The sequence below is a fragment of the Manis javanica genome, chromosome 1 (genome assembly GCF_040802235.1).
Source record: "Manis javanica isolate MJ-LG chromosome 1, MJ_LKY, whole genome shotgun sequence".
NCBI classification, from domain to species: Eukaryota; Metazoa; Chordata; class Mammalia; order Pholidota; family Manidae; genus Manis; species Manis javanica.
Genome location: NC_133156.1, coordinates 69,725,090 through 69,733,866, shown reverse-complemented (window position 1 = coordinate 69,733,866; position 8,777 = coordinate 69,725,090). Strand labels below are relative to the sequence as shown.

At 36.5% G+C, this 8,777-nt stretch overlaps 1 non-coding gene across 1 annotated transcript; it reads right to left on the bottom strand.

The window, feature by feature from the left end:
* Positions 1–1,935: 1,935 nt before the first annotated feature.
* LOC118971240 (U4 spliceosomal RNA) lies at positions 1,936–2,075 on the bottom strand. The gene has a single exon (XR_005059598.1). It is a non-coding gene; the product is annotated as a U4 spliceosomal RNA (small nuclear RNA).
* Positions 2,076–8,777: the final 6,702 nt, after the last annotated feature.

The following is an 8,777-nucleotide window of genomic DNA, read 5'->3' as shown; positions in this document are numbered from 1 at the left end:
AGCCCAGTTTCCCAACCTCTTTTTAAAAACATTCTCATGCACACATTTTTTCAGGACAGGCCGTTCTCTTGTTGTTCAGTCTGCTAAATTCTAACACTATTCTTGAGCTGTCTCATCTTGAAATACTGATTAAAACTGGTTCTCTCTGGGGTGTCCCTGCGGCCAAGAATTAATTCTATTTCAAATATAGAGATTTCCTTTTTTTGTGTTCATTTAATTTTCAAATTTGATTATTTAATCAAGTTTTCAAATCTTGTTTGAAGAAGGAATAGGAGATGGGAAAGATCATAGAAGGAAAACATCATTTCCCTCTCCTTAAGTAGGCCCCCTATACTAGAGATTTCCTTGAGAGATGAGTTCTAAGCCTATAAGAGATCTCAAATGCCTAAGAACCATTTATTCAGTTCATTGATCCTATATTTTACAGTTTAGAGGAATGCCAAAAAATTCCATTTTAGTGGCCATCCAAACTTTCCTAGTCTACAAAGACAAGAATTAAAAAGAAAGAAACTATTTGGATACAAAATACGCAGTGTCCTTGGAATACAGGCTAGGGAGACAAAAATCAGTGACAATGTTCACATTTCAAATAAGTTTTAAAGAGAAGGAAAATCAAACTATTTTAATATGTGATATCCAATATTGCTTCTCCACTCTGAAATTATACAATGTTAGTTATGTTGGAAACATGTTCATCATCAGGATAAATATCACCCATGATGATTCAAAGGGAAAGAATTTTCTATTAAAAAAGATATATGGGACCAAAAGTATTAAAACTCATTCATGTTACAAGGTTTTCATTGGTTTCTTTTCAAGTGGTTTAAAAATAAAGATCCAGTGGGTAGAGAACTACAAACAAGATTCTAATTTTGTATTTTAAAAAATATGTGTTTATATAATCTACATGGAACAGTGTGTTCCTTTAAAACCATCCTCTAGTCTTCAAGAGTCCTCTTTAGGTATTTATAGCCCTTGGGATACGCTCCAACTATTTGAGTGTGCAATGATGTTACACACATTCCTGTTTAACTTATCAGCAACAACCTTTATAGATGTGCTACAGAGCATAAAAAATTATTTTTATTTAATTTGTACCTATTAAAAATTATTTGGGGTGTATATACAGTAAATAATAGAAAGATGTTCAATATTAGTAATTCAGTGTCAGGGTTGAAGAGATATATTGCCTCCCCTTTTTATCATTCCCCCAAAAGTCATATTTTGAATATCTGTCATGAGTAAGGCAAGTAAAGATAGAGTCTAATGGATGGGTAAGACAAATACACTGATACTGACCATGCAAACAATGCTGAATCTAGATAGCAAAAATTATTTTTGCTCCAACAACTCTGGAAAGACTTCCTGGAAGAGGGGGCATTTGTTCTAAAGCTTGAATTTGCAGAACATAGGGGCCTATGCAGATGGAAAGCAAGGCCCTTTCAGGATGTAGGACCAGTACAAATAAAGACATAATAGGGGGCACGTACACTGTATGAGAGATCCTAAAGCAATCTGTTGGTGGAGTAAAATGCTTTCTAGAAAATTTCGAATCACAGACCAGAAATTGTTTTTTCTGGAAATGGTGAGATATAAAGTGTTCTTCTGTAAAATTCACATGGCAACACTCTGTAGATGGGCTGGAGTGGGAAAACACAAATTGAGGATACAAGTTAGAAGTTTTAATCCAAGTGACATAAAAAAAGATCTGGAGTAAGATGATAGCAAAAGAGGTCAAAGGGTGTATAGAAATATTGCAGAGGTCATGTGAAGAGGATTTGGTAAAGGCCAATTTGATGTCCCCATCTCTTTCATAAGTGTTAAGAGATTTGATATATTAAAGAACATGACTTTATCAAAGTAGAAATGTTAAATCACACGGCATTTTGGAAGTGCAGAGGAACTAATATTTTCATTTTGGCTTTTTTTTTTCAGTTTCCAGAGATAGTGTCAAAAATTGCCAAAGCTGACTATATTTCAAGTCATCCTGGCAGGGTGCTGGGAAAGCTTTCAATTAGCAATAATTGCTCCTCAGATAAACCGCATTGGCTACAATACTGCCACTGTGCAAAGCTTCTTCATTTTGTCTTTAGATGATGTGGTCTTCCTTTTAATTCCCCGCCCCTACTTCTCTGCTGACTAAGCAGGAAAAAGTGAACCAAATAGCCAGTTTTTTTTTTTTATTTAATAAAAGCCAATAATTTAATGGTCTCTTTAAGGTAGTACATAGTCTCCATGGAATAAAAATTGTTTCTCTTGGATAATCTCACCTCCTTTGATCCATAAGTGGTAAATGGATGTATGAATGCTGGGGGTATGGAGACCTTTGGCATTGGGAAATTAGGGGGTCTGTAAGCTCCCTTTTTGTCCTCTAGTCCTTAGGTGATACCTCTGGACTCTGGTCTTGTACCCTGTGGAGCTCCAGTGCAGAAAGCCAGGAAAGTTTAAATTTGGACTTAATTCTTTTGGCTCAAGCAATGTCCCTAGTGATGGCTTCCAGCTCTCCTGAGCTCACCCAACCTTCTGCTATGAACCCATTGCAGGTCTGCCTTAGACTCCCACACAGCTCCAGCTCAGGTTGTTCACTCAGCAGCCCGTGGTATGGAGCCACCTTCCCCTCTTGCACCAAACCTCTCTGGAAAGCTGCTAAATTACACTCTTTTCAGTACCAAAAGGAAAACAGGAATATGCTGGGAGAGCTAAACACCAGGACTTGAGAGATTGGTCATGCTAGAGACCATCAAATTTGCTTGAATATGACTATAACCTAGCTCAATATGGGCAGTCATCTCGGTAAGCCCTCTGTCCCTATAATATCCTCAATTACTAGTAATATCCCTATAATATCCCAAGTAAGTGTAACATCTCTGCTCCTGGCCCAACACCCCCTCTCTTATTCTTCTTATAGTATTGAAATGCCAGAAAGACACAACTTTCCATATGCATCTCTTATATTATAACCTCCTTCTCCCAGACTCCATCTAAGCCCCATGCAGGACAAAACCTGAGGTGTCTAGCTCTGTTGTTAATACAGTAGCATATTAATAACATGGTACAAGAAATTCTGTTGTTAATATGGCACCAGAGGAAATGAAAGGAATTTACAAAATCCATACTCAGTGATACTAACTTGCTGTGCAATTCTATTTTGCATGTCAAAAGCTGAATATTGCCTGGATATCTTAATCTCCTAGAGAGACAGGTGCCTCATGTGGACCAACCGCCAAGTCTCTACTATGAAAAATAACAGAAAAAGCGTATTAATATCTTTTCAAAATGTTACTCATATTGCCAATGGGTTTTTAAGTAGTCTATGAAATTAATATTAACATAGTATTTCCAAAATGAACAATTATGGAGCCTTCAAAAATGTTCACAATAGATCATGGCATTTACTACCTGAAAATGGATACTTATTCAAAATAACATCTATGTTTGTTCTATATAAAGGTTAGATAAATACAGTCATGCTGTGTCTAGGACTAGGTATGAAAGCAGGAATAGAAGGTTTGGTGTTTTATTCAGTAGGCTAAAAAATTTAGTGAACTTTAATTGCTAATGAATTGTTTGGCTGATATACATATTAGAGTTAATAAAGAGAAGGAATAAAAAGGTTAGAAATGGAAACATTTAATTCATATTGATAAATAACATTTGCCCCTAGGCCTTTTTCTTTGTTTGTTCTGTTTTCCTCCTATACAGCTCTATTTATTTTCCATTCAAGCTGGGTACCCACAAAACTCTCTTCCTTAATTTCTTGTTTACCTATGCTTCTCTCCAACATGAAGATAAAAAACACCATGGAACTATGAACTGTAATTGTATGAGTCTCCACAATGTCCCAGTGAAGTATGGGGAGTACCTCGAGTCACTCACTAGTCATAGTATCCATTCTTTTTTTAAAATTATCTTCTTTTGTCTGATAGTTTCCACATCTTACTAAACACCCCTGAAGGAAGGCAGTTTCACAATTTGATGGTACTTATATGCCACTCCATTACAAAATAGTGAAATGGAAAGCCTAGTGAACCTGTTAGTCTTTTAAGTATTTTAAGTTTTTTAAGAACTTGAAAGTTCACTTAAGGTTAAAAGAATACTTGTTGCTCCAACCCTGGTATTTTCAATCTGCGTAACCATGGGCAACATACTCAACCTCTCTCTGCCTCCATTTCCTCCGGTCCTGGCTTCTCAGGGTGGTTATGACAATCAAAACTAAGATCAGGTATTGTTTCTGAAAACTCCTTGTAAACTTTAAAGTGCTGCATACATGGGCATTATTATTTTTACCTTCATGCCTGTAGCTTGTGCTGAGCTACACGGCACTGTAGTCCCTCAGCACTCACTTCTGCACGTGAAAGGCTGCTGTCTCTGCAACTCTGGCCACAAGGGAAAGCATGGCTCACTCCAGGCAAGCAGGAAGTGTCAGTTACCGACCCCGAACTTGCCATTAACCAATGATAAAAGAGAGACTGGAGGACAAGACACCTCAGCTTTCTTGCCCCTCAGGTGGAATAATGCGAGGTACACCTTCTACAGGGCCTCCCAGAGTTAACCCAGAGGGAATGAGTGCCAGTTTAACCACAGTAGTCACCTGATGAAAAACCTTGCACTGGTTTTCTTTCCTCCCATCTGACCTGTCCACTTCCGTGCTACTGGGTCCTGAGATGACCTTGAATCCTTGTCTCACAGCATGCTTCCGGGGCAAACCAAAGGCGGCATCTCCTAACCAGGCCTTGCCTTCTCTGTCTGCCTGGGAGAAATCTCTGAAGCCTGGCCGCCTAAATCATGCAGCAATTCAAATCTAAAGTAGTCTCATTTCTCCCTTTAACCAGTCAATTAAGACAAGAATGATAAATTTTCTGTTAATAAAATACAGTGGGTAATTTCCCTTCAATGACTCACCCTGCAGTCTAGCTGACAGAAAGCCTTCTCAGACCATTTTGAGAAGGTCAGTGAGCTCTGACTCAACCCATCCTCCTAGGCTCATACTTAGAATCAGCAGGTTCTTCTGCCCAAACCTGTTTCATACAAAACAACTTCAACTATGTAACCAAAGATTTTCACTGCTTAAGGACCATAAGATTTTTAAAGTACCAAGTTCCCAGACCATTCATCCAAATTTCATGTTGCCTTCACATTTGTACAGAGTATTACTGTCTTTCTTTTTCAAAACATATGTATATATTTCTTAGGTGTTAATTTTTTAACTGGAAATCTCAGTTCTATCTATGAAGCTGGGGATCACTGGGTTCAAATCCTACTGCAACTCTCACTAGCTATAATAGTAAGCACAATATTTACCTTTCTAGGCTTCCATTTCTTCTTTCCCTAAATTAGAAATAATAAAAGTACCTAGATATACAGTGGCCTTTAGGAACAAATGAAATAAGGTTTATACAGTCTAACATGTATAATGAGTTTATTAAAATAATTTTAATAAAAAGAGATCTGGTAATATTTCATTCATTTATTCAATCAACATTTATAGAGTATCTGTTTATTGCTAGACCCTGTGACGAATAAAATACAATTTTTCTCCTATACACCAGGAACTTTTGTTTTATTGACAAAACAGATACAACTTTTTTAAATTAATAAACAATTAAAACATATACATTGTAATATTCAATATATTATTGAATACTAGTATTAAATTAGATGATTATAATAAACCTTTTTTCTTGAATATAGCAACAATAAAAATGCTATACATAATTTCTCTGCTTTATACACCACAGTAGTATTCAGATACTTGTATCTACTTATCCTATATTCAGCAGATGAAATTTCATAACCTTGTAATTCATAAGAACCATTCCCTTTCCATTACCAGAGTGTTAACGTTTGGATGGTTGATACAGAAGAAAATGAGAATAAGAGAGCTGGTCAATCCTGGGTCACAGTAAATGTGAACAGAAAATTATAACCATGTAGGGCTTTGCAGTGGTCCAAGAGAAATGAATTGCTAGTTTGCCTAACTTATCATGTCACTTCACTAAAATTATCATTGGTGTCATAAACTGATATCATTTGGCTAAGTGCTTAGGGATCTGGGAAATTTAATACTCTCCAGCCAAAAATACCTAGTAAAATGTTTTGTTGATCACTATAGCAAAAGCTCCCCCTGCTTCCTGTTCTACACGGCGGATCCAGCATGTTTCGTTCCTTTTAAGAGAGCATTTTGTGTATATATTGTGTGCTCTTGACCCAGCTTACCCCAAACCTGCTACTTTCCCCAGCTGATCATCACATGCCATTTCTCAAATGGGGAGCAAACAGCACATGCACCCTCCCAGACCTCTCTCATGCCTCTTAAGGATAAGCAGGGTGCCATGCTAGGATTATTCATGAAAGGAAAAGTCTGTTGATGAAGTGGCTCAGGCTCTGCCAGGAGGTCTAGTGAGGTGTTTAATTGAGATAAGAAGAGATATCTCTGACACTCATAACTCAATGATAATGCATTCATCTTGCAACACCTGGCTCTCAGACCTAATTTTTAAACTGTTTGTGCCTGCTGCTCTGTAGGAATATCACCAACTGCCTTAAAAAATGATAAAGGGATGCTTTTTAGCATTTGGAAGATAAAAGAAGACTTCATCTTAACCTTGACTCCTTATCTTTGTATAAGTGAATGATTAATTGTTTTAGGAACCATTTGCCTTTAAGGCATGTATTTTTAATAACTATTTATTCCTACTTGGAGAACAACTGTAACCTCCCTAATCTTGGCTCTTCAAATCTCAGATATATCTTTTATAATGACAAACATGACTTTATTTCTGCTCCTGAACATAAGCATTATATTTTCTTTATATGAAGAAGAAAAAGATCAATCCTGCAATTAAACATCAATCTGACCATCTTATTTTAATTCTAGAGGGAGCTTTTCATGAATGATTTTAGAATAAAGTCCTTACATTTGGAGAAAATTTAAGAATTAGTTTTTCCAGCATAACTGACCCTTTAATATTATAAAGTCAACCAATTATGTTTTGGGGTAGAAAAGTACCAAAAGGAGGAGAAAGTGGTGGCAAGAAGCCAAGGAACACACATCACTTTTTTTTTAAAACCACAGGGCATCAAGGAAATTAACAGAGCCCTGAGCAACTAAGGGCCAGGAGTGCCTGTCTATTAGCATGGTTTTGTAGATTGTTCTTATCTTGGTCTGTAGGTCCAGGATGTCCTCCATGGAGTCATCAATGTGGATCCTTTCACAGGGTGGACAAGGAGGTTCAAACAGAGCACAAATTACCCTCATTCACTAGTACAGACAAAATGAAGAACATCTGAAAAGTTTAGGTAGGTACAGGAAAGATGAGTAACTAAAACAATCAAAGTTATAACCAAAAAGTCAAGTGAAGTTTGATAACCTGTGAGAAGGACTGAAAAGAGATGGCTGGTCACAGGGACTGAGAGTGACTGTTTTACTGATTTCTTTGAAAATCATGGCTCCTGCCTCAATACCTGCTGTGACTCCCTGGTGGTACCTGAACTACTTACAGTTGACACCCATCCAGGCAGTACAAACCCTTTGTTTTACAAATTAAAAAAGCTCAACCTTCCCAAAGCAAATCACTATTTACTGACAAAACTGGATTATAATCCAAATTTTCTGCCTCCTATCTCAGTTCCGTTTTCACTCAACTTTGGCTAAAATACATCTAGGATCTGAATTGTGTCATAAGTAAAAATAATTACCTTTTGATTATTGAGTACATGGTATATTTCAGGCATTATAATAGGAACATTATATAGAATTTCCCATTTAATTTCGCAGTGACTCAAATGAGACAGCCACTGTTGTATCTGTATTGCATGAGTAAAGCAACGCTCAGTGATACTGAATTATGGGCAACATAAAATCAAACACCTAGTAACTGCAGAACCACCACCTGGATGTGTGTCTGTCTGATTTGTATTAGAAGTAATGGTCAGACTGTGAAGACTAACTGTGGTCAGAAGATCTACCTCTGCACCCTCTCTTCCCCCTCTCCATTACTATGGAGATATTCAGGACCTTATTGTTGCTCAGACTATTGCCACAGTTTCCTAACCAATCTGTTTTCATCTCTTCCTTGTCAGTTTATCTTCTATACGTACAACAGAATCATACTTTTCAATGCATAACTCATCATAAAATTCTCCTGTTATATCCAAGTCCACACTTGGATATAACAGTTAAGTGTCAGAGGGACAAACAGAGATCCTGGGGTTTTTAATTTTTAATTTTTTTAGATACAGGGCTCTTTTTACTTTTATTAATTAATGACAATATAATAGCAATTAGCAAATATAATCATGAATTGATATCACCCCTATAGGCCTAATCTGGCTATATACAATCTTAAACTACTGTAAGTGCCTGGAGAAGAATTGGTGATTACAAAAAAAATTTTTAAATAAACAGATAAGGACAGGTCCAGGAACAAAAATTCTGAGATAATCTCACTTATAAACATGGATATAGAGACATTAGCAAACTGACATAAAAAATACTTGTAACTAAACTAGATTTATTCCATGAATAGAAGATGGTTTGTATTAGATTTCTAAATCATTGTAATTGAACACATTAACAGATTAAAGAAGAAAAATCATAAGGTCATCTCAATAGATGGATAAAAAAATGCTTTCTGAACTTCAACAACTGATCAAAATAAAATTTTGAGCGAAGTTGAGATAAAACAGAGCTCATGACTGGGGTTTAATCCTAGAAACCTGACTAAATAAATCAGTAGTAATGAAATCATAGGTAGAGGTGTGGAAGAAATTACACA